Source organism: Triticum urartu, unplaced genomic scaffold (assembly GCF_056163025.1).
Source record: "Triticum urartu cultivar PI428250 unplaced genomic scaffold, HENAU_Tu73 scaffold2, whole genome shotgun sequence".
In the NCBI taxonomy this organism is placed as follows: Eukaryota; Viridiplantae; Streptophyta; class Magnoliopsida; order Poales; family Poaceae; genus Triticum; species Triticum urartu.
In genome coordinates this window covers 8,928,656-8,954,313 of record NW_028260368.1, presented here as the reverse complement: position 1 = coordinate 8,954,313, position 25,658 = coordinate 8,928,656, and the positions used below count along the sequence as shown (strand labels likewise).

Here is a 25,658-nt window from a genome sequence, read left to right as displayed (position 1 = left end):
AAAAAATTAGAATAGTGAGACGTATTAAAACGCAATTTGCGTTCCGAATTGCTAGCTCTTCTCTTTCAGTATTATGAAATTCCATTCCCATTAGAATATTCATTGACAGATAATAAAAAAAGGAAAACTCTAATATAATAGAAAATGAAATGAAACGGTCGACCCAGACATAGAAGGTCGACCCAGGCGGATATACGCTATAAAATATATACCGTAGCGAGCGTAGTTCAATGGTAAAATATCTCCTTGCCAAGGAGAAGATACGGGTTCGATTCCCGCCGCTCGCCCGCTTAATTTATCAAAGTACTATGATAAAAAGTTTAGTCTAGTTAACTGTTTAACTACTTATATTAAATTAAGTATTAATTAGGTGTTAGTCTAGTGCCGTATCCCTTACTATCTTACCCTTCCTTTGCATCCCACTCAAAAAAAGAGGGCGCTCCAGAGGCAGAAATAGAACTCGCCAACAGAGCTCCAAAAATTGGGTATTAACTGAGACAAACAACGGGCAAACTTTTTTTAAAGGGAAGGGAGAGGTAGACTGTCCCTTTCGTTTCATTTTTATTTTCTGCAGGGTAGGGAGAGGCCTTGCGCCTTCTTTTTTTGAAGGCAAGTGACTTCGCAAACTGCTCAATTTTGCCCTCTAGGGCCGGGAACTAATGAATAAAAAAGGGTTGGATACGCCCCTCTACCATACATATCTAGAGAAATAGAATAGTCCTTTTATACAGACTGCTAAGTGCGGAGACGGGAATCGAACCCGTGACCTCAAGGTTATGAGCCTCGTGAGCTACCAAACTGCTCTACTCCGCTCTGGAGTACCAGAAACTGGTGGACAAAAAAGGCTTGAATACAAGCCTCTAACATGTCTAGACAAATAGAATACTCCTTTTATACAGAATGGAGCGGGTAGCGGGAATCGAACCCGCATCGTTAGCTTGGAAGGCTAGGGGTTATAGTCGACGTTGGTTGATTATTTTTAACGTCTCTAATTCAAAACCGAACATGAAATTTTGATTTCATTCGGCTCCTTTATGGATATTCTCACCACTTAACATCTATGTCAGCTTTTCTATTTGAATGGAACCAAAGCTCTCCGCTTTCTAGATGATCCTTATAGAGTAGGAGATAGAAATTCTATCTAAATTCATCTAATCTACTTACTTCGTTCCCTAATTTCATTCAAGAGATCCTGAGGAAAAGAATTGGGTTTCCACCGAGCTGAAACAATATGCGGATGGTTCTAGTAAACCAAAACTATCGTTTTTTAGCTATTTGGCTTCCTTATTCCTTATTTTAAGAAGATTTAGTTACGATTGGAAATCAACTTTTTTGTATCTTCATCCATAGATCCTTTACTCATATTTTCAAAATTGGAATACTTAATCCAATGCAAAATTATGCTTCGCGACTCTGTACTCATAATCCTATTTTTATTTTGGATGCAATTTAAATTAGTCTTTGGATACAAATCGCCAGAATGTATATTCTTCCTCAATATGCTATTGAGAGGAAAAGGATTTAATCCTTTATAAGAACTAAAGTTTTCATCGGAATATAAAAATAAAAAACTTAAGGATGCCTTAAGTATATCATTTCAAATTCAGTTATTAATAGAACGAATCACACTTTTACCACTAAACTATACCCGCTACATTGTAGATTATGGTATAAATGGTACCCTTTGTCAAGGATAGCCATTTGACAAGAAGGCTAATTCCCCCTTATTGAATCAGATGGAGAAGGTTCATGACACTGAGCCGTTGGTACTTCTACTTCGATCGCTCGCCTTTACTTTAGGATTTAGATAGCCCCTCTGGTCTGTAAAAAAAATCTTTTCTTACCATGCTAATAGCGCCTGAACCAAATGTATTTATTTTGATTAGGATCCTATTCTACGGTTACGACTACAATAATAATTATTTACTTTGCAAGGACGTAAGTGTGTCAGACTGCTAAATTGTTTTATTATTCCTACAATATAAACTAGGGGATATAGGGGGTAACACTGTCCCTATAAATTCCTTTTTTCCTTTTCTTTTTTGTCCAGAATTGAACAAAAAAGAAATTATGGAAGATGTTTTCTTCCCCCATTAAGTCCGAGCCATAGAGTAAGAGTGAGATGAGTTTTCCAAATTCATCATAGACTTTCCCTATGGCTTGATAGAAGTAAGCAGCAAAGAGTCGTAACTTAAAGAAAAAAACGGACAGGGCCGACAGATTTACCTGATGTAAAGAAGATCCTAAAAGTCTCTGATTAGTCGACTCTCTCCATTTAACACTTTCCTCTCTCTCCTTTTTTCCACTGACTCAATTCTAGTTTATTAGATTCTTGTTTAAAAGAATGCAAAAAGTTCAATAGAACTAAGAACACATAAAAAATAGCATAGAGGATCAAGGCCATTACCAAAAGTTCCTCCCAAGGATCCTATATCCTATTGGGTATCTGTTCCCCGCCTTTTCCCGCTAGGATCGGAAATCTTATATTTTCCATATCCATATACCGTTGAATCCTTGGGGTTCCAGAATCCGCCTATTTTACTAGTCTTCGGAAACGGAAAACCCTGAACCAAGAAGAGTTGGATATGTTATGTAGGGTATGTTTTTTTTTATTAATTTTATTTTGAGCTCTCAAGATATCGATATATACATATACAATCTCTACATAATGTCTCTCTCTCTATCTCTATATATTATATATATAATATGTACATTATGCAGTAGACCCATAATGGGAAATCCAAGTGGCTAATTTTTGAATTAAATAAAAAGCCCTTTTAACTCAGTGGTAGAGTAATGCCATGGTAAGGCATAAGTCATCGGTTCAAATCCGATAAAGGGCTTTTTAAATTAGTGGTAGAGTAATCTCGTGCTAAGACGTAAGTCGTTGGTTCGAATCTGATAGAGTACTTTTCTACTAAATTGATTCACTTTTTTTCTTTGTTTTTGAAACTTTCTCTATATTTTTAGAGAATTTTATGACTTAGTGCGGGATGGATGCATTTTTGGTATGAACACTAAATGAAGCACGGAGAATTAATCTATAACGATCAACTAAAAAAAATCCTAGATGAAAACATAACAGAAAAGTTGGAAAAACTCTTTGCTTTGGATCTATTTATACTTTTCGAGTATATTGACAATTCCAAAAAACTGCTCATACTATGATTATAGTATAATCACGAGCGGTTGTATATGGCCCTATCGTCTAGTGATGCCCCTATCGTCTAGTGGTTCAGGACATCTCTCTTTCAAGGAGGCAGCGGGGATTCGACTTCCCCTGGGGGTAGGGAGTATTATGAAAGGAGGTTAATCATAGATTAGCAAAAACCCTAGAATAAATTCTTCCTGGGTCGATGCCCGAGTGGTTAATGGGGACGGACTGTAAATTCGTTGACAATGTCTACGCTGGTTCAAATCCAGCTCGGCCCAAACCAAAAATCTAGGGCTTCGTGAGTATGAACTAAATCCTTTTGTTTTTCTTCCATAAAATAAAATGTCTGATCTATAGAAATAAAAGATAAAGAAAAAAGGGAAATTTTTTTTTCTAATCCATATCTCTCTCATTCCTTTCTTACAAACAAAAGAGTTTTTCTTATTGAAGGCTGGATTATTATCCATTTTTAGTGATAAAAAATCACGACATACTAGTTATGTCACTCTCACTATACCCACGTATAATATAATATGTGGGTATGTAGTATATGATTCGTCTATTTCTTAGAGTACGAAAGACGAATCGAATCTTCTTATGGTTCTATTTAAGAATGGGTATGCCATACACCCCGCGGGGATTGTAGTTCAATTGGTCAGAGCACCGCCCTGTCAAGGCGGAAGCTGCGGGTTCGAGCCCCGTCAGTCCCGAACTAGGGTTCAATGAATGGAGAAATTGATATTTCCTTTTTCCATGAAAAAAAGGGGCAGGGAGCAAGATCAAATACCCACAGGGCACCCTTACTTCACTTTTTTATTTTGCATCTCTCATTAAAGAGGGAGGGAGGGCATATAGGAATTTTTTTTTCACTACTCCCAATCGATAAAGAAAGACACACATACGATATGTGGATTAGTAGAATTTAGGATATTATATTACTCTATCTTTCTTTATGATGATACCATCCTCATCTTAATTTCCTATTCCACTCTTATGGAATAGAGTACCGGTATTTTACCGGAATCCATACATAAATCGTATTCCCTTTTTATTTCAGACCTCTTTTCCCCATCTCACTTCTACTGCTTATTTGGATGTCTATGTGACCCATAGAAAGTGAAAGTTGGTCATATAATACATACATAATTGTATGTATAACTATAAGAAAAAGGAAGGGAAATTGTATAAGATTAAGAAAGTATAAGATTAAGAAAGCTCGTGGGTTAGAGATATAGAAAAGAAAAAGTAGAAAAGGATTAAAAAAGAGGGAATTCCTAATCCAATCAAAAAACCCATTTTGGTCTTAGTGTGGATAGAGGATCTTCCTATGTTATACTATATAACTCTCATCCGTGAAATATAACTCTCATCCATGAATTGATTTGATAGATCCGATATTCATAATATTGAATTGATTCAGTATTATCAGAATGCAAGCCCTACCCTTGAATTTACAAGATACCCCTTTTTCCTCTCCATGGGATTACATCCCGAGTTATTGTGAAAATAAAAAATAAAGAGGTTATGGAAGTCAATATTCTCGCATTTATTGCTACTGCACTGTTCATTCTAGTTCCTACTTCTTTTTTACTTATTATTTATGTAAAAACAGTCAGCCAAAATAATTAATTGGAATTCCAATTAATCATTGAAGAAATTAAAAAGGGATTAAATAAAAAAAATCCAAGTCTTAAATGAAAGGATCTGGTTGGAATCTTAAAGTGTGGTAGAAAGAACTACATATAGTTTTTTCTACGACACTTTAGATTCTTTCTATTATATTATCTTTGAATCTACATAGAATAGATTAGTAGATTGAAATAGTTAAGTAGTCTAATTCAATTTCTTTTTTCATTGCATCCACTTAATTTCAATCAGGTCAAAATAAAAAAATCTAAGACAATTCTTGACCAAAGAATCCATGGAAGGAAAGAAAAATAATATGAAGAATAGACTATAGTAAAAAGTAAAAGGAAATGGAAAATGTGTGATATGCCGTGAATAGTTCCGTGGAAGAAAGTCTAATTTTCTTATGTATAGAACTTTTTTTAACCATTCGTCATTTCTAGTAGAAATTCTGAATTGGTATAATGGCTCTTTCTTACATTACAACTTACAATACAAGAGTTTCTTACAGGAGTGAAACAAAACTAAAGAAAAAGATTAAAGAATAACGTTTGACAAAATGATTAATGCAAAATGATCCATTAAAGAAAAGAATTGATACAACAATTTGATTACTTAATCAATTAGTAGTATCCCTAGAGTCCACTCCTTCCCCATACTACTAGTGAAAGAGAAAATGTAAAGACTACCATTAAAGCAGCCCAAGCGAGACTTACTATATCCATCTAAATTATGTCTCCTATTTCTATGAAGGGATTATTCTACTATTGATCAATAATCATAGTGGAATCAAGGGTACAGAGTCAAAAAGGGATTCCGCCCTAAGGCCATGGATCAATCAGTTCAAGGAATTTACTCCTAACAAATTCTTATAGGAATTCTGGTAGAATTAGAGAGCATTAAAAATACGAGATACTATAGCCCTTTTTTCCTTAAAAAAGAAAGAGTACGGGAATGATGTCCTGAATAGAAGAAGCGGGAATAGGAAGATTTTTTATTCCTTTTGTTACTCTTTTTTTTTTTTTTAAGCAAAGGACGCCCGAATATACCATAAAATTATCGATAGATAAATATTTATTGGATACCTACCTTACCTAATGTTTATTTTTGACCTAAACCCTGCAGCCTTGCTTTGTATCATTCTATGAAAGAATGAAGAGATTTTATCCATAATACAACTCCTAAATTGATTTTTGATCGACCTATTTAATCTGATTCTCGTTAGAATTAAGTAGTCCTTACTTTAGTGTATGTAGGTAACATAAGATGTACGATAAAAAAATGTATAATAATTAGTAAGTCTTGATATTCTTTCGTGGAGTCCCTTCTTGAATCTTAGATTGAAAAAAAAAAAGAATGCCCCTTAGGGACCTTTCTTTGGATACCAAGATTTCTGACATCTTATCCTCGTATTTTAAAATTATCAAATCGAATCTCAATTAAGAACCAATTCAAATTCATATAATAAAAGAATAAGGAAACACTACCTCACCCCTATTGATAACCATTTTGGCCACTACCGTCAAAACAAACCCTAACCCTAGTTTGAGGATAGAACTATGGTATGGTTTCTCTAAACCCAGTATCGGCAGGCCCAGTTACTCTCTTGCCCGAACTTATGCGAAGTAAAAATTTATCGAATTCGATCAGCACTATAAAAAAAACCTAAGTATTTTATTGATCAGGCGGCACCCAGATTTGAACTGGGGATAAAGGATTTGCAGTCCCCTGCCTTACCGCTTGGCCATGCCGCCAAAAAATCCGATCAAAAATCTAGAAAACAGCAAGTATTCATCCACGTTTTCTTACGAAAAGCCCCTTTTATTTTGAATATAATTCTACTTACTTTTTTCCAATCTTTTTCAAAAAATCTATTCCTGCTTTTTTTGATCCAGTTTCTATTATTCTCCTCGATAGATTCTATCTTAAAACATACATTGTTAACACAATAAAACTTCCCATTTCTTTCTATTGAGATGAAAAAGAAGAAAAAGTGGATTTCTATTCACAGGCTGCAAAATTCAGAATAAATTGGAACCGTTAACTAGAATTCTCTTTTTTTTATTGCAGTAGTGAACTACTCTTAAATCGGTATTATCTCCCCCCCCTTCAATGGCATAATAAAATATTATGGCTTTATGCTTAATCCGTGTATAGGTAAACTTTAGGTCCGAACAGCATTATTATCCAAAGATCCCCTTTATGTACATATCTCTATGGGGAATCATGCTTTAATTTTTCAAAGTATTAAATTAAATATCTTGAATAAAAAAAGGAAATTTGCTCTGATATAGAGTATAACCTGACTATCTTGGCGTACCCAAGTGAAATTACGATAAAAGAAAAGCATGGATATGGGGAGAGGTGGATAACTAGATTGGCATGTACTTAAAAAAGGGACTTACTTTATTTTAGAATTCCACAATGAAATACTGAATTTTCTAGCAATTATACTACTCCGATCCGAAATAAAAAAGAACCCTCAAATTATTTTGAGAAATTAAAGTAAGCACGCTATTCTAAATCGAAGTAAAGTCAAACTTTCTAGTATATTATATTACGGCTTTATTACATTCATAGAAAGGAGATAAAATGAGAAATCTTTGCCATCCAATCTGATTAGAATATCATAACATAAAGTATAAGTGGCAGAATTTTTTTTGTAGGAATGTTTTATCAATTCATTTTCATTTCATTTGTACCCCTGGCAAACTCGAACTTTCGTCCAAATGGTCTCTATTCATATGTATGAAATACATATATGAAATACGTATGTGGAGTTCCCTAGAATTTCATGTGATTCAGTAAACAGAATATAGATTCCATGATTGCTAGATCGATCCATAGGGATTGATGAAGAGTGAGCTGATAATGGAATTTTTCTTTGATAAACAGGAAACTTAAGATTAAGATGCTCCGGAATGGAAACGAGGGAATGTCCACAATACCCGGATTTAGTCAGATCCAATTCGAGGGATTTTGTAGGTTCATTAATCAAGCCTTGGCAGAAGAACTTGACAAGTTTCCAACAATTAAAGATCCAGATCACGAAATTGCATTTCAATTATTTGCGAAAGGATATCAACTGCTAGAACCCTCGATAAAAGAAAGAGATGCTGTGTATGAATCACTCACCTATTCTTCCGAATTATATGTATCTGCGAGATTAATTTTTGGTTTCGATGTGCAAAAGCAAACCATTTCTATCGGAAACATTCCTATAATGAATTCCTTAGGAACCTTTATTATAAATGGAATATACCGAATTGTGATCAATCAAATATTGCTAAGTCCTGGTATTTACTACCGCTCGGAATTAGATCATAAGGGAATTTCTATCTACACTGGCACTATAATATCAGATTGGGGGGGGAGATCGGAATTAGCAATTGATAAAAAAGAAAGGATATGGGCTCGCGTGAGTAGAAAACAAAAGATATCTATTCTAGTTCTATCATCAGCTATGGGTTCGAATCTAAGAGAAATTCTGGATAATGTTTCCTACCCTGAAATTTTCTTGTCTTTCCCGAATGCTAAAGAGAAGAAGAGGATTGAGTCAAAAGAAAAAGCTATTTTGGAGTTTTATCAACAATTTGCTTGTGTAGGTGGGGACCTGGTATTTTCGGAGTCCTTATGCGAGGAATTACAAAAGAAATTTTTTCAACAAAAATGTGAATTAGGAAGGATTGGTCGACGAAATATGAATCGGAGACTTAATCTTGATATTCCTCAGAACAATACATTCTTGTTACCACGAGATGTATTGGCCGCTACGGATCATTTGATTGGAATGAAATTTGGAACGGGTATACTTGACGATGACGATATGAATCACTTGAAAAATAAACGTATTCGTTCGGTTGCGGATCTGTTACAAGATCAATTCGGATTGGCTCTTGGTCGTTTACAACATGCAGTTCAAAAAACTATTCGTAGAGTATTCATACGTCAATCGAAACCGACTCCCCAAACTTTGGTAACTCCAACTTCAACTTCAATTTTATTAATAACTACTTATGAGACCTTTTTTGGCACATACCCGTTATCTCAAGTTTTTGATCAAACGAATCCATTGACACAAACTGTTCATGGGCGAAAAGTGAGTTGTTTAGGTCCTGGAGGGTTGACGGGGAGAACCGCAAGTTTTCGGAGCCGAGATATTCATCCGAGTCACTATGGGCGTATTTGTCCAATTGACACGTCTGAAGGAATCAATGTTGGACTTACTGGATCCTTAACAATTCATGCGAGAATTGATCACTTGTGGGGATCCATAGAGAGTCCGTTTTATGAAATATCTGCTGAGAAAGCAAAAGAAAAAAAAGAGAGACAGGTGGTTTATCTATCACCAAATAGAGATGAATATTATATGATAGCAGCAGGAAATTCTTTGTCCTTGAATCAAGGTATTCAGGAAGAACAGGTTGTTCCGGCTAGATACCGTCAAGAATTCTTGACTATTGCATGGGAACAGATTCATGTTAGAAGTATTTTTCCTTTCCAATATTTTTCTATTGGTGGGTTCTCTCATTCCTTTTATTGAGCACAATGATGCGAATCGGGCTTTAATGAGTTCTAATATGCAGCGCCAAGCAGTTCCGCTTTCTCGGTCCGAGAAATGCATTGTTGGAACTGGATTGGAACGCCAAACAGCTCTAGATTCGAGGGTTTCCATTATAGCCGAACGCGAGGGAAAGATCATTTCTACTGATAGTCATAAGATACTTTTATCAAGTAGTGGGAAGACTATAAGTATTCCTTTAGTTAACCACCGTCGCTCTAACAAAAATACTTGTATGCACCAAAAACCCCGGGTTCCACGGGGTAAATCCATTAAAAAAGGACAAATTTTAGCAGAAGGAGCTGCTACAATTGGGGGCGAACTTGCTTTAGGAAAAAACGTATTAGTAGCTTATATGCCATGGGAAGGTTACAATTTTGAAGACGCAGTACTAATTAGCGAACGTTTGGTATATGAAGATATTTATACCTCTTTTCACATCCGGAAATATGAAATTCAGACGGATACGACAAGCCAGGGCTCCGCTGAAAAAATCACTAAAGAAATACCACATCTAGAAGAACATTTACTCCGCAATTTGGACAGAAATGGAGTTGTTAGGTTGGGATCCTGGGTAGAAACTGGTGATATTTTAGTAGGTAAATTAACGCCTCAGATAGCGAGCGAATCATCTTATATCGCGGAAGCTGGATTATTACGGGCCATATTTGGCCTTGAGGTTTCCACTTCAAAAGAAACTTCTCTGAAATTACCTATAGGTGGAAGAGGGCGCGTTATCGATGTGAAATGGATCCAAAGGGACCCGCTCGACATAATGGTTCGTGTATATATTTTACAGAAACGTGAAATCAAAGTTGGGGATAAAGTAGCCGGAAGACATGGGAATAAAGGGATCATTTCCAAAATTTTGCCTAGGCAAGATATGCCCTATTTGCAAGATGGAACACCCGTTGATATGGTCTTCAATCCCTTAGGAGTACCCTCCCGAATGAATGTGGGACAAATATTTGAAAGCTCGCTCGGATTAGCGGGGGATCTGCTAAAGAAACATTATAGAATAGCACCCTTTGATGAGAGATATGAGCAAGAGGCTTCAAGAAAACTTGTGTTTTCAGAATTATATGAAGCCAGTAAAGAAACAAAAAATCCATGGGTATTTGAACCCGAGTACCCGGGAAAAAGCAGAATATTTGATGGAAGAACAGGCGACCCCTTTGAGCAACCTGTTCTAATAGGGAAGTCCTATATCTTAAAATTAATTCATCAAGTTGATGAGAAAATTCATGGGCGTTCTACTGGGCCCTACTCACTTGTTACACAACAACCGGTTAGAGGAAGAGCCAAGCAAGGGGGACAACGAGTAGGAGAAATGGAAGTTTGGGCTTTAGAAGGATTTGGTGTTGCTCATATTTTACAAGAGATACTTACTTATAAATCTGACCATCTTATAGCTCGCCAAGAAATACTTAATGCTACGATCTGGGGAAAAAGAATACCTAATCATGAGGATCCTCCAGAATCTTTTCGAGTGCTCGTTCGAGAACTACGATCTTTGGCTCTAGAACTGAATCATTTCCTTGTATCTGAAAAGAACTTCCAGGTTAATAGGGAGGAAGTTTGATCGGAATAAATATAAATTCTTTTCTTATTTCTATTTTATGATTGACCAATATAAACATCAACAACTTCAAATTGGACTCGTTTCCCCTCAACAAATAAAGGCTTGGGCTAACAAAAACCTACCTAATGGAGAAGTCGTTGGCGAAGTCACAAGGCCCTCTACTTTTCATTATAAAACCGATAAACCAGAAAAAGATGGATTGTTTTGCGAAAGAATCTTTGGACCCATAAAAAGCGGGATTTGCGCTTGTGGCAATTCTCGAGCGAGCGGAGCTGAAAACGAAGACGAAAGATTTTGCCAAAAATGCGGGGTCGAATTTGTGGATTCTCGGATACGAAGATATCAAATGGGATACATCAAACTCGCATGTCCCGTGACTCATGTGTGGTATTTGAAAGGTCTTCCTAGTTATATCGCGAATCTTTTAGATAAACCTCTTAAGAAGTTGGAGGGCCTAGTATACGGCGATTTCTCTTTTGCTAGGCCCAGCACTAAAAAACCCACTTTTTTACGATTACGAGGTTTATTCGAAGAGGAAATTGCATCCTGTAACCACAGCATTTCTCCCTTTTTTTCTACCCCAGGCTTTGCAACATTTCGAAATCGGGAAATTGCGACAGGAGCAGGTGCTATTAGAGAACAATTAGCAGATTTGGATTTGCGAATTATTATAGAGAATTCTTTGGTCGAATGGAAGGAATTAGAAGACGAGGGGTATAGTGGAGATGAGTGGGAAGATAGAAAAAGACGAATAAGAAAAGTTTTTTTGATTAGACGCATGCAATTGGCGAAACATTTTATTCAAACAAATGTAGAACCAGAATGGATGGTTTTGTGCTTATTACCGGTTCTTCCTCCCGAATTGAGACCTATTGTTTATAGGTCTGGAGATAAAGTAGTGACTTCAGACATTAATGAACTTTATAAGAGAGTTATCCGTCGGAACAACAATCTTGCCTATCTATTAAAAAGAAGTGAATTAGCGCCAGCAGATTTAGTAATGTGCCAGGAAAAATTGGTACAAGAAGCCGTGGATACACTTCTTGATAGTGGGTCCCGCGGGCAACCGACGAGGGATGGTCACAATAAAGTATACAAATCACTTTCAGATGTAATTGAAGGTAAAGAGGGAAGGTTTCGCGAGACTCTGCTTGGGAAACGGGTCGATTACTCGGGGCGTTCTGTCATTGTTGTGGGTCCTTCGCTTTCATTACATCAATGTGGATTACCTCTAGAGATAGCAATAAAGCTTTTTCAGCTATTTGTAATTCGCGATTTAATCACGAAACGCGCCACTTCTAATGTAAGGATTGCTAAAAGGAAAATTTGGGAAAAAGAACCCATTGTATGGGAAATACTTCAAGAAGTTATGCGGGGACATCCTGTACTGTTAAATAGAGCACCTACCCTGCATAGATTAGGCATACAGGCCTTTCAACCCACTTTAGTAGAGGGGCGTACTATTTCTTTACACCCATTAGTGTGTAAGGGTTTCAATGCGGACTTTGATGGAGATCAAATGGCTGTTCATCTACCTTTATCCTTGGAAGCTCAGGCAGAAGCCCGTTTACTTATGTTTTCTCATATGAATCTCTTATCTCCCGCTATTGGGGATCCTATTTGCGTACCAACCCAAGACATGCTTATCGGGCTTTATGTATTAACGATTGGAAAGCGTCGAGGTATTTGTGCAAATAGATATAATAGTTGCAGAAACTACCCAAATCTAAAAGTAAATTACAATAATAATAATAATTTTAAATATAGGAAAGATAAAGAACCCCATTTTTCTAGTTCTTATGATGCACTGGGAGCTTATAGACAAAAACTAATCAGTTTAGATAGTCCCTTGTGGCTACGATGGAACCTGGATCAACGCGTCATTGGGTCAAGAGAAGTTCCGATTGAAGTTCAATATGAATCTTTGGGGACTTATCATGAGATTTATGCCCACTATCTAATAATGGGAAATAGAAAAAAAGAAATTCGTTCGATATACATTCGAACCACTCTTGGTCATATTTCTTTTTATAGAGAAATAGAGGAAGCCATACAAGGATTTAGTCAGGCCTATTCATACACTACCTAAACAAGAAAGTTAGATTCGGCGATGCCCCTCCCCTTTCGGGGGGCATTCCGATTTCCCTAGTATCATCATTATTTGCCACGCGAATCCAGATTGAGATTGAGGCAATTAAGTTAATTAAATTTTCGAATCACTGACTCAGGCCCATTGTCGAATCCTACTCAGCAATTGTCGAATCCTACTCAGCCGAAAAGGGGGTACTTATGTATGGCGGAACGGGCCAATCTGGTCTTTCATAATAAAGAGATAGACGGAACTGGTATGAAACGACTTATTAGCAGATTAATAGATCATTTTGGAATGGGATATACATCCCATATACTGGATCAACTAAAGACTCTGGGCTTCCATCAAGCCACTACTACATCGATTTCGTTAGGAATCGAGGATCTTTTAACAATACCCTCTAAGGGATGGTTAGTCCAAGACGCGGAACAACAGAGTTTTCTTTTGGAGAAACACTATTATTATGGGGCTGTACACGCGGTAGAAAAATTACGCCAATCTGTTGAGATATGGTATGCGACAAGTGAATATTTGAAACAAGAAATGAATTCAAATTTTCGGATAACGGATCCTTCTAATCCAGTCTATCTAATGTCTTTTTCAGGAGCCAGAGGAAATGCATCTCAAGTACACCAATTAGTAGGTATGAGAGGATTAATGTCGGACCCTCAAGGACAAATGATTGATTTACCTATTCAAAGCAATTTACGCGAGGGACTTTCTTTGACAGAATATATAATTTCCTGCTATGGAGCCCGCAAAGGGGTTGTAGATACTGCTGTGCGAACAGCAGATGCTGGATATCTTACACGTAGACTTGTTGAAGTAGTTCAACATATTATTGTGCGTAGAAGAGATTGTGGTACTATCCGAGGTATTTCTGTAAGTCCTCAAAATGGGATGACGGAAAAACTTTTTGTCCAAACACTAATTGGTCGTGTATTAGCAGACGATATATATATCGGTTCACGATGCATTGCCGCGCGAAATCAAGATATTGGAATTGGATTAGTCAATCGATTCATAACTGCCTTTCGAGCACAACCATTTCGAGCACAACCAATATATATTAGAACCCCCTTTACTTGCCGAAGCACTTCTTGGATCTGTCAATTATGCTATGGCCGGAGTCCTACTCATAGTGATCTGGTCGAATTGGGAGAAGCCGTAGGTATTATTGCAGGTCAATCAATTGGGGAGCCAGGGACTCAACTAACATTAAGAACTTTTCATACTGGCGGAGTATTCACAGGGGGTACTGCCGACCTTGTACGATCCCCTTCGAATGGAAAAATAAAATTCAATGAGAATTTGGTTCACCCCACACGTACCCGTCATGGGCAGCCTGCTTTTCTATGTTATATAGACTTGCATGTAACTATTCAGAGTCAAGATATTCTATATAGTGTGAATATTCCCTCAAAAAGCTTGATTCTAGTGCAAAATGATCAATATGTAAAATCCGAACAAGTAATTGCGGAGATTCGTGCCGGAACGTCCACTTTACATTTTAAAGAAAGGGTACAAAAGCATATTTATTCTGAATCAGACGGCGAAATGCACTGGAGTACTGATGTTTACCATGCGCCCGAATATCAATATGGTAATCTTCGCCGATTACCAAAAACAAGCCATTTATGGATATTGTCAGTAAGTATGTGCAGATCCAGTATAGCGTCTTTTTCACTCCACAAGGATCAAGATCAAATGAATACTTATGGTAAAAAAGATAGGGAAATTCTTGATTATTCAACGTCGGATCGAATCATGTCCAATGGCCATTGGAATTTTATCTATCCTTCTATTTTTCAAGATAATTCAGATTTGTTGGCGAAAAAGCGAAGAAATAGGTTCGTCATTCCATTACAATATCATCAAGAACAAGAGAAAGAACTAATATCCTGTTTTGGGATTTCGATTGAAATCCCCCTTATGGGTGTTTTACGTAGAAATACTATTTTTGCTTATTTTGACGATCCCCGATACAGAAAAGATAAAAAGGGTTCAGGAATTGTTAAATTTAGATATAGGACCCTAGAAGAAGAATATAGGACTCGAGCGGAAGACTCAGAAGAGGAATATGAGACCCTAGAAGACGAATACAGGACCCGAGAGGACGAATATGAATATGAAACCCTAGAAGAATCTAAATATGGAATCCTAGAAGACGAATACGAATATGAAACCCTAGAAGACGAATATGGGAGCCCAGAAAACGAATATGGGAACCCAGAGAACGAATATAGGACTTTAGAGAAAGACTCAGAAGAGGAATATGGGAGCCCAGAGAGCAAATATAGGACCCAAGAGGACGAATATGGAACTCTAGAGGAAGACTCAGAAGACGAATATGGCAGCCCCGGGGAAAGCGCAGAGGAAAAATATGGTACTTTAGAGGAAGACTCAGAAGAAGATTCAGAGGACGAATACGAGAGCCCAGAGGAAGATTCCATCTTAAAAAAAGAGGGTTTGATTGAGCATCGAGGAACAAAAGAATTTAGTCTAAAATACCAAAAAGAAGTAGATCGGTTTTTTTTCATTCTTCAAGAACTTCATATCTTGCCGAGATCTTCATCCCTAAAGATACTTGACAATAGTATTATTGGAGTGAATACACAACTCACAAAAAATACAAGAAGTCGACTAGGCGGACTGGTCCGAGTGAAGAGAAAAAAAAGCCATACGGAACTCAAAATATTTTCCGGAGATATTCATTTTCCTGAAGAGGCGGATAAGATATTAGGTGGCTGTTTGATACCGCCAGAAAGACAAAAAAAAGATTCTAAGGAATCAAAAAAAAGGAAAAATTGGGTCTATGTTCAACGGAAAAAAATTCTCAAGAGCAAGGAAAAGTATTTTGTTTCCGTTCGCCCTACAGTGGCATATGAAATGGACGAAGGAAGAAATTTAGCAACACTTTTCCCGCAGGATCTCTTGCAAGAAGAAAATAATCTCCAAATTCGACTTGTCAATTTTATTTCTCATGAAAATAGCAAGTTAACTCAAAGAATTTATCACACAAATAGTCAATTTGTTAGAACTTGCTTAGTAGTGAATTGGGAACAAGAAGAAAAAGAAAAGGCTGGTGCTTCCCTTGTTGAGGTAAGAGCAAATGATCTTATTCGCGATTTCCTAAGAATTGAGTTAGTCAAGTCCACTATTTCGTATACACGAAAAAGGTATGGTAGGACAAGTGCAGGACCGATTCCCCATAATAGGTTAGATCGCGCCAATATCAATTCTTTTTATTCCAAGGCGAAGATTGAATCACTTAGCCAACATCCAGAAGCTATTGGCACTTTGTTGAATCGAAATAAAGAATACCACTCTTTGATGATTTTGTCGGCATCCAACTGTTCTCGAATTGGTTTATTCAAGAATTCAAAACATCCCAATGCGATAAAAGAATGGAATCCTAGAATTCCTATTCGAGAAATTTTTGGGCCCTTAGGCGCTATTGTAGCTAGTATATCGCATTTTTCTTCATCTTACTATTTACTAACGCATAATAAAATCCTGTTAAAAAAATATTTGTTCGTTGACAATTTAAAACAAACCTTCCAAGTACTTCAAGAACTTAAATACTCTTTAATAGATGAAAATAAAAGGATTTCTAATTTCGATAGTAACATAATGTTGGATCCATTCCTTTTGAATTGTCACTTTGTCCATCATGATTCTTGGGAAGAGACATTGGCAATAATTCACCTTGGACAATTTATTTGTGAAAATGTATGTCTATTTAAATCGCACATAAAAAAATCCGGTCAAATTTTCATTGTAAATATGAATTCCTTTGTTATAAGAGCAGCTAAACCTTATTTGGCCACTACAGGAGCAACTGTTAATGGTCATTATGGAGAAATCCTTTACAAGGGAGATAGGTTAGTTACGTTTATATATGAAAAATCGAGATCTAGTGACATAACGCAAGGTCTTCCAAAAGTGGAACAAATCTTTGAAGCGCGTTCAATTGATTCATTATCCCCGAATCTCGAAAGGAGAATTGAGGATTGGAATGAGCGTATACCAAGAATTCTTGGGGTCCCTTGGGGATTCTTGATTGGAGCTGAGCTAACCATAGCCCAAAGTCGTATCTCTTTGGTTAATAAAATCCAAAAGGTTTATCGATCCCAAGGGGTACAGATCCATAATAGACATATAGAGATTATTATACGCCAAGTAACATCAAAAGTGCGGGTTTCCGAAGATGGAATGTCTAATGTTTTTTCGCCTGGGGAATTAATCGGACTATTGCGAGCGGAACGAGCAGGACGAGCTTTGGATGAATCGATCTATTATCGGGCAATCTTATTGGGAATAACAAGGGCTTCCCTGAATACCCAAAGTTTCATATCTGAAGCAAGTTTTCAAGAAACTGCTCGAGTTTTAGCAAAAGCTGCCCTACGAGGTCGCATTGATTGGTTGAAAGGCTTGAAAGAAAACGTAGTTCTGGGGGGGATTATACCTGTTGGTACCGGATTCCAAAAATTTGTGCATCGTTCCCCACAAGACAAGAACCTTTATTTCGAAATAAAAAAAAAAAATCTATTCGCGTCGGAAATGAGAGATTTTTTGTTTCTCCATACAGAATTAGTTTCTTCAGATTCTGACGTAACAAACAATTTTTATGAGACATAAGAACCCCCATAAAAATATTTTTTACTTTACTAGACTTTTGAACTTAGAACACTAACAGGTCAAATTTTAGATTTTTAAGATTTTTATTTTAATAAGTAAAACAAGTCAGTTAATTCATTAAGGTGGTTATGTTTATACCATGTATCAATGGCCAACTCTTATCTTAGTACAAGGTTCTCTCGGAACAATTATTATTTATTTCAAGCTATTTCGGATCTTTCTTAATCTTCAAAAAGAACTAAATTCCGTAATGGAATGGTAGGATTAAAAAAAAGGAAGTGTGGAAAAAATGACAAGAAGATATTGGAACATTAATTTGAAAGAGATGATAGAAGCAGGAGTTCATTTTGGTCATGGTATTAAGAAATGGAATCCTAAAATGGCCCCTTACATTTCGGCAAAGCGTAAAGGTACTCATATTATAAATCTCGCTAGAACGGCTCGTTTTTTATCAGAAGCTTGTGATTTAGTTTTTGATGCAGCAAGTCAGGGAAAAAGTTTCTTAATTGTTGGTACCAAAAAAAGAGCAACAGATTTAGTAGCATCAGCTGCAATAAGGGCTCGTTGTCATTATGTTAATAAAAAGTGGTTCAGTGGTATGTTAACGAATTGGTCGATTACGAAAACTAGACTTTCTCAATTTAGAGACTTAAGAGCAGAAGAAAAAATGGGAAAATTCCACCATCTCCCAAAAAGAGATGTGGCAATCTTGAAGAGAAAATTATCTACTTTGCAAAGGTATCTCGGCGGGATCAAATATATGACGAGATTGCCAGACATTGTGATCGTCCTTGATCAGCAAAAAGAGTATATAGCTCTTCGGGAATGTGCCATTTTGGGGATTCCTACTATTTCTTTAGTCGATACAAATTGTGACCCGGATCTCGCGAATATATCGATTCCAGCCAACGATGACACTATGACTTCAATTCGATTGATTCTTAACAAATTAGTATTTTCAATTTGTGAGGGCCGTTCTCTCTATATAAGAAATCGTTGATTAAGAATATATAGTGAATTCTTGGGCAACTGCGTAAATTTATGGAATCACTTACTTTACTATATCTTTTTTTTTGCATAGAATTTTTTTTGCATAGAAAAAAGAAGGGGAATATTGATATATATTAGAGGGTATTGATATATATTATGATCTGATGTGCTTTCTTGGTATCCTAAATATAAGATTAATACTTCAAGTTGCTGAGTTGAGAAAGAGATGGTTGAATCAAAAGAATTCCTTTTTTGAAGTTCAATTTTTATCAGAGGACAATATGAATATTATACCTTGTTCCATTAAAACACTCAAGGGGTTATACGATATATCGGGTGTAGAAGTAGGCCAACACTTCTATTGGCAAATAGGAGGTTTCCAAATTCATGCCCAAGTACTCATCACTTCTTGGGTCGTAATTACTATCTTGCTAGGTTCAGTTGTCATAGCTGTTCGGAATCCACAAACCATCCCGACCGACGGTCAGAATTTTTTTGAATATGTCCTTGAGTTTATTCGAGACTTGAGCAAAACTCAGATTGGAGAAGAATATGGTCCCTGGGTTCCCTTTATTGGAACTATGTTCCTTTTTATTTTTGTTTCGAATTGGTCGGGTGCTCTTTTACCTTGGAAAATTATAGAGTTACCCCATGGGGAATTAGCAGCGCCCACGAATGATATAAATACTACTGTTGCTTTAGCTTTACTCACGTCAGCGGCATATTTTTATGCTGGTCTTAGCAAAAAAGGATTGAGCTATTTCGAGAAATATATTAAACCAACTCCAATCCTTTTACCAATTAACATCCTAGAAGATTTCACAAAACCATTATCGCTTAGCTTTCGACTTTTCGGGAATATATTGGCGGATGAATTAGTCGTTGTTGTTCTTGTTTCTTTAGTCCCCTTAGTAATCCCTATACCGGTCATGTTTCTTGGATTATTTACAAGCGGTATTCAAGCTCTTATTTTTGCAACATTAGCCGCAGCCTATATAGGTGAATCCATGGAGGGTCATCATTGAATTGACTCTTTTTGGAAATAGTATTTTTTTTTTTTGCAGCTTAGCTCAATTCATGCATGGTTCCAGATAATCTGCTTGGTTGCAAAAAAATAGTTAGAAATGCGTATGAATATATAGCCTAGAGTTGTAGGAGAGAGAATAGAATAGACTATATTATGGAATTTTCAAAGTATATATGCATTAAGGAGGGTGGAGTCAGGCTAGATCTATACTATAATATCCTTAATGTCTATAAGTGGAGTCCTCTTTTATGCAGGTTTCCACTTTAAGCAATGATTTTAGAATCCGATTCAATAGAAAATGAGAAAATATGCAAACAAAATAGAAGAAACAAATGTATATATATAGGATATTATATTATATATTCCTAGGTTAGATTCATTATCTAATCCGATATATGGATATGGAATTCCCTTCTATGTAGTTCGGACAATTCACATTATCATTTCAATTTGATTTCAATTTGTACTTTTTAGTTACTTTACTTCTCCCCAATAGAGCTTAGAAGTAAGAATTTATTGGTTGATTGTATCCTTAACCATTTCTTTTTTTTGACACGAGGAACTACTCACCATGAATCCACTAATTGCTGCTGCTTCTGTTATTGCTGCTGGATTGGCCGTAGGGCTTGCTTCTATTGGACCTGGAGTTGGTCAAGGTACTGCTGCAGGACAAGCTGTAGAAGGTATTGCGAGACAGCCAGAAGCAGAAGGTAAAATACGAGGTACTTTATTGCTTAGTCTAGCTTTTATGGAAGCTTTAACAATTTATGGACTAGTTGTGGCACTAGCGCTTTTATTTGCGAACCCTTTTGTTTAATCTTAAAAAAAAAATTCTTTCGATTTCGATTAGATACTTTTTTCTTTTTTTAGTAAATTGGTATTTGCTTCCACAATTCCAATTATATCAATACTTTATTTAATTTACTCCTATTTATTACTCCTGGAATTATCTATTTATCGGGACAGATAATACCCCATTCTAGGAAGGGCTGAGTTGAGTATTATTAATTTAGAAGATATGCTCACCTTCTTATTTCCCGTCCTTAGTTTAGGAAAGTGGAAAGTTTTTTCCTTTTATTTTAGGAATTTTGGGAACAGAACATTTCAACAAAGGAAGTCTTTCACCGGTCAAACAAGACGTAAGACTTAATCTAAAAGAAATTACTAGATTGAATCTATTTGCATTAAAAAAACCGATCAAAAAAGGGCGAGCGAAGTAAGTGATCGAAAAACTTTGTTCTTTGTTCGTCCTATCTATAAGAGGAGAGCATATGAAAAATGTAACCCATTCTTTCGTTTTTTTAGCTCACTGGCCATCCGCTGGCAGTTTCGGGCTTAATACCGATATTTTAGCAACAAATCTAATAAATCTAACTGTAGTGGTTGGTGTTTTGATTTTTTTTGGAAAGGGAGTGTGTGCGAGTTGTCTATTTCAAGAATAGATTGGATCTATCCGGCTGCACTTTATAATATTTTTTAGTATTTTTCGGATAAATAAGAAAAGGGTGCACGATCTCGACGAATTACTTCTGAATAAATTCAGAAATCATATGGAAGAACCATAGCATTTCGCGACTCATTGGTAAATCAACTTTGATTCTCTATAAACCAAGAATGTGAGACCATTAACACGGTTAAAGCTAAACTGCTTGAAGTCCAGGCAAAAAGAGGTACTCTTTCTACAACTATATTAGTATTAGTACCAATTTAAACGGGAAATAGCTAATGTAAAATTTATCTGATATAGAACACTCATATCGATAAAATGGTTTGAACTATTTACTAGAAAAAAAAGGGGGCACCCTGCCCTTTTTTAACCAATGCCGAATCGACGACCTATGTATAAAAAAGAGAAATTTTTTGGATTTGAAGAAAAAAAAAATAAAAAAGAATTCTATTAATTTTCATTTTCCATTTATTTAGTTAGTTTTTCTTAATGAAATTGAAATTATTAACTAGAGGGCAAATAAAAATAAAGAAACAACTTTGCTGACCATGATATATTTTTATCTAGGCGGAAGAGTCCTCTTAATATTTATCTAGTCTTATATAGGTTTCGGTATATTGAAATATAAACATAAAAAAGAAGATAGAGGATAGGCTCATTACTTAAAAAAAAGATATGGAAATAGCTATAGAAAAAAAAAAAGGAGCGTGAGAGCCAAATGAATCGAAAGATTCATGTTTGGTTCGGGAAGAGATCATAAAAGTTGTAAACTTACAAAATAATCTACTTTCATTAAAAGATTTATTAGATAATCGAAAACAGAGGATCTTGAGTACTATTCGAAATTCAGAAGAATTGCGTAGAGGGACCATTGAGCAACTCGAAAAAGCTCGGATTCGATTACAGAAAGTCGAACTAGAAGCGGATGAGTATCGAATGAATGGATACTCTGAGATAGAACGAGAAAAAGCAAATTTGATTAATGCTACTTCTATTAGTTTGGAACAATTGGAAAAGTCTAAAAACGAAACCCTTTATTTTGAAAAACAAAGGGCAATGAATCAGGTCCGACAGCGGGTTTTCCAACAGGCCGTACAAGGAGCTCTAGGAACTCTGAATAGTTGTTTGAATACCGAGTTACATTTCCGTACGATTCGTGCTAATATTGGCATTCTCGGGTCCCTGGAATGGAAGAAATAATTAAATTAATTAGGCCTTGAACTTCTACTTTCGTTTAGAATTTAGGCATTATTTTTCCCCTTGCTTCCGAAAAAAGAGTCAAGAAACACTAATGGCAACCCTTCGAGTCGACGAAATTCATAAAATTCTCCGCGAACGTATTGAACAATATAATAGGAAAGTAGGGATTGAGAATATAGGTCGCGTAGTTCAAGTGGGGGATGGGATTGCTCGTATTATAGGTCTTGGTGAAATAATGTCAGGTGAATTAGTCGAATTTGCAGAAGGTACTAGGGGTATTGCTCTGAATTTGGAATCCAAAAATGTTGGGATTGTATTAATGGGCGATGGGTTGATGATACAAGAGGGAAGTTTTGTAAAAGCAACAGGAAGAATTGCTCAGATACCCGTGAGTGAGGCTTACTTGGGTCGTGTTGTAAATGCTCTGGCTAAACCTATTGATGGGAAAGGCGAAATTATAGCTTCCGAATCTCGCTTAATTGAATCTCCTGCTCCAAGTATAATTTCCAGGCGTTCCGTATACGAACCTCTTCAAACAGGGCTTATTGCTATCGATTCGATGATCCCTATAGGGCGCGGTCAGCGAGAGTTAATTATTGGGGACAGACAGACTGGCAAAACAGCAGTAGCCACAGATACAATTCTCAATCAAAAAGGGCAAGGTGTAATATGTGTTTATGTAGCTATCGGTCAAAGAGCATCCTCCGTAGCTCAAGTAGTAACTACTTTCCATGAGGAGGGGGCCATGGAATACACTATTGTAGTAGCTGAAATGGCGGATTCACCTGCTACATTACAATACCTCGCTCCTTATACGGGAGCAGCCCTGGCTGAGTATTTTATGTACCGCGAACGGCATACTTTAATAATTTATGATGATCTCTCCAAACAGGCACAAGCTTATCGCCAAATGTCCCTTCTATTAAGAAGACCTCCCGGACGTGAGGCTTATCCAGGGGATGTTTTTTATTTGCATTCACGCCTTTTAGAAAGAGCCGCTAAATTAAATTCTCTTTTAGGCGAAGGAAGTATGACCGCTTTACCAATAGTTGAGACTCAATCTGGAGACGTTTCCGCCTATATTCCTACTAATGTAATCTCCATTACAGATGGACAAATATTCTTATCTGCGGATCTATTCAATGCCGGAATTCGACCCGCTATTAATGTGGGTATTTCTGTTTCCAGAGTAGGATCCGCGGCTCAAATTAAAGCCATGAAACAAGTAGCTGGCAAATCAAAATTGGAACTAGCGCAATTCGCAGAGTTACAAGCCTTTGCACAATTCGCCTCTGCTCTCGATAAAACAAGTCAGAATCAATTGGCAAGGGGTCGACGATTAAGGGAATTGCTTAAACAATCCCAGGCAAATCCTCTCCCAGTGGAAGAGCAGATAGCTACTATTTATACCGGAACAAGAGGATATCTTGATTCGTTAGAAATTGAACAGGTAAATAAATTTCTGGATGAGTTACGTAAACATCTAAAAGATACTAAACCTCAATTCCAAGAAATTATATCTTCTAGCAAGACATTCACCGAGCAAGCGGAAATCCTTTTGAAGGAAGCTATTCAGGAACAGCTGGAACGGTTTTCTCTTCAGTAACAAATAAATTTTGCATGTCTACTCTTGTTAGTAGAATAGGAATCGTTGAGAAAGCTTTTTCATTTGAATCATGCAAAAAAGTTTTCTTTGTTTTTAGTTTAGTATAGTTATTTAAAGAATAGATAGAAATAAGATTGCGTCCAATAGGATTTGAACCTATACCAAAGGTTTAGAAGACCTCTGTCCTATCCATTAGACAATGGACGCTTTTCTTTCATATTTTATTCTTTCTTTTATTTTTTTGCTTCTTCCGAGAAAAAACTGTTAGACCAAAACTCTTTTAGGAAATCAAAAAATCCAGATACAAATGCATGATGTATATATTATATCATGCATATATCATAAAGAAGGAGTATGGAGGCGGTAGTGGGAATCGAACCCGCAACCCCAAGGTTATGAGCCTTATGAGCTACCAAACTGCTCTATACTCTTAAACTAAAGAGGGGTAACTAGTGGATAAAAGAGGGTTGGATACGCCCCTCTACCAATATCTATACAAATAGAATAGTCCATTTATACAGAATGGTAAAGAGGGCTCCTCTATGATTATCAATTCCAGAAATCCATACAAATACGAAAGGGTATTTTATCCTTACCAACTGGATCTTGTTGCACCCGGTAACAAACATTCATAAACCATTTCTCGAAGTACGTGTCCGGATAGCCCAAAATGTCGATAGTTAGCTCTAGGTCTTCCGGTCAAAAAACAACGTCGATGAAGGCGTGTAGGTGCACTATTACGCGGTAGGGATTGCAATTTTTCTCGCATTTTCGTTTTTTCACTCAAACTCAAGGGAGAAACTTTGCTTCTTATCTTTTTTTTTAAAGATTGACGAATCAAATGATATTTCTGTTCTAATTTCTGCCGCTTCTTCTCCCTCTGAATCAAACTTTTTTTTGCCATAATGTGTCGTTGCTATTATTACCAAGTATACGGTTCTAATCCTAGATGGAAAAATAAATAGAAAAAGAAATCTAAAAAGGCAGATCCTCCCTCTCTATCAAGAGTAATGAACTAGGTGCTGATACAGTACAAAAAAACAAACTAAATTAACCAAACTTGCCTGATGTTGAGGCAATCAAGAAAGCTGCATAAGTGAATATATAACCCACGGAAAAGTGAGCTAATCCAACCAATCTTGCTTGCACAATGGAAAGAGCCACGGGCTTATCTCTCCAGCGAATTAAATTAGCTAAAGGTGTGCGTTCATGAGCCCATGCTAAAGTCTCAATTAATTCCTGCCAATACCCCCGCCAGGAAATTAAGAACATAAATCCAGTAGCCCAAACAAGATGTCCAAATAAGAACATCCACGCCCATACCGATAAACTATTCATCCCAAAAGGATTATATCCATTGATAAGTTGTGAAGAGTTTAACCATAGGTAATCTCTTAACCATCCCATCAAATAAGTGGAGGATTCATTAAATTGTGAAACGTTGCCCTGCCATAATGTGATATGTTTCCAATGCCAATAAAAAGTAACCCACCCAATGGTATTTAACATCCAGAAAACTGCCAAATAAAATGCGTCCCAAGCAGAAATATCACAAGTACCGCCGCGCCCTGGGCCGTCACAAGGAAAACTATATCCAAAATCCTTTTTATCTGGCATTAATTTGGAACCGCGTGCATCTAAAGCGCCCTTTACTAAAATCAATGTAGTTGTATGCAAACCTAGAGCAATAGCATGATGAACCAAGAAATCCCCAGGTCCTATTGTTAAGAAA

The 25,658-nt window shown here is 36.6% G+C and overlaps 6 non-coding genes across 6 annotated transcripts; 4 read left to right on the top strand and 2 right to left on the bottom strand.

Annotated features, from left to right (window-relative positions):
* Positions 1-216: 216 nt before the first annotated feature.
* On the top strand, positions 217-287 carry TRNAG-GCC (transfer RNA glycine (anticodon GCC)). The gene has a single exon. It is a non-coding gene; the product is annotated as a tRNA-Gly (tRNA).
* Positions 288-2,771: 2,484 nt separating this feature from the next.
* TRNAT-GGU (transfer RNA threonine (anticodon GGU)) lies at positions 2,772-2,843 on the top strand. The gene has a single exon. It is a non-coding gene; the product is annotated as a tRNA-Thr (tRNA).
* Positions 2,844-3,350: 507 nt separating this feature from the next.
* Positions 3,351-3,432, top strand: TRNAY-GUA (transfer RNA tyrosine (anticodon GUA)). The gene has a single exon. It is a non-coding gene; the product is annotated as a tRNA-Tyr (tRNA).
* Positions 3,433-3,790: 358 nt separating this feature from the next.
* Positions 3,791-3,864, top strand: TRNAD-GUC (transfer RNA aspartic acid (anticodon GUC)). Its single transcript has one exon. It is a non-coding gene; the product is annotated as a tRNA-Asp (tRNA).
* A 2,599-nt stretch (positions 3,865-6,463) lies between these two features.
* On the bottom strand, positions 6,464-6,534 carry TRNAC-GCA (transfer RNA cysteine (anticodon GCA)). Its single transcript has one exon. It is a non-coding gene; the product is annotated as a tRNA-Cys (tRNA).
* A 17,527-nt stretch (positions 6,535-24,061) lies between these two features.
* Positions 24,062-24,133, bottom strand: TRNAR-UCU (transfer RNA arginine (anticodon UCU)). Its single transcript has one exon. It is a non-coding gene; the product is annotated as a tRNA-Arg (tRNA).
* Between the last annotated feature and the right edge of the window lie 1,525 nt (positions 24,134-25,658).